Below are 1,452 nucleotides of genomic sequence, written 5' to 3'. Positions count from 1 at the left end.
TTATCGCCATATCACCAATAACAGCGAGGATACGTTCAGATGAATATTCATGGCTGAATATGCAAAACTGGTAGTACGCTGGTCTTAACCCAGACCAGAGTTGACGTAGCGAAAACTGGTCTGTGCTCTTTATTTGGCAGCATATGTGGAGTATAACGCGCACACCGTTGAAGACATATCTCGAATAGCAGCGGAGATACGTTCAGATTAATATTCATGCTTGAATATGCAAAACTGGAAATACGCAGGTCTTGACATACACCAGAGTTGACGTAGCGTAAACCAGATGTCGTGCTCTGTATTCGGCAGCATATGAGCTGTGTAACGCAAATCGAATTATCGACATATCACCGATAGCTGCGCAGATACGTTCAGATGAATATTCATACTTGGATATGAAAAACTGTAAATATGTTGGTCTTGACCTAGTCCAGAGTTGACGTAGCTCAAACAGAATGTCCTTCAACGTATTTCGCACCATGTGCGGCAGTGTAAATCGCATCGAATTATCATCATATCAACAATAGCAGCGGAGATACGTTGAATTGAATATTGAAGCCCGAATATGCAAAACAGTAACTACGCTGGTCTGGACCTAGACCAGAGTTGACGTAGCGCAAACAGGATGGCGTTGCACGTATTTCGCAGCATGTCGGGAGTGAAAATGGCATCGAAATATCAACATATCAATAATAGCAGCGGAGATACGTTGATTTGAATATTTAAGACAGAGCGTGTAAAACTGCAATTTCGCTGGATTTGACTGTGCCGAGGGTTGACGTAGGACAAACAGGATGCCATGTTGTATTTGTCAGCATATATGGAGTACTACTAGCATCGAAACACCGACATATGACCAATGGCAGCTAAGAAATTTTCAATTGAATATTGAAGCGCGCGTATGCAAAATTGCAAACACGCTGGATATGGCAGCACCCACAGTTGGTGTAGCACAATCCGGATGTCGTGCTCTGTATTTCGCAGGAAATGTGAAATGTAACGCGCATCGAAATGCCGGCATGTGACCAATAGCAACTGAGAAACGTTCAATCGTATACTGAAGCCTGAATATGCAAAACTGGTACTACGCTGTTCTTGACCTGGACCAGACTTGAGAAAGCGCAAACCGGGTGTCGTACTCTATATTTGACAGCAAATGTGAGGAATAATGCGCATCGAATTATCGTCATATCACCAATATCAGCGGGGATACTTTCATATGAATATTGCAGACCGAAGGTGCAAAAGTGCAAATACGCTGGGTTTGGCATTGCCCAGAGTTGACATAGCACAAACTGGATCTTGTGCTCTGTATTTGGTAGCACATGTGGAGTATAACGCGCATCGAATTATCGACATGTCACCAATAGCAGCGTAAATATGTTCAGATGAATATTCATGCTTGAATATGCAACACTGGAAATACGCTGGTCTTGACATGGACCAGAGTTG

Source organism: Bombus pyrosoma, unplaced genomic scaffold (genome assembly GCF_014825855.1).
Source record: "Bombus pyrosoma isolate SC7728 unplaced genomic scaffold, ASM1482585v1 HiC_scaffold_4725, whole genome shotgun sequence".
Taxonomy (NCBI): domain Eukaryota; kingdom Metazoa; phylum Arthropoda; class Insecta; order Hymenoptera; family Apidae; genus Bombus; species Bombus pyrosoma.
Note: the sequence above shows the minus strand (reverse complement) of the source record.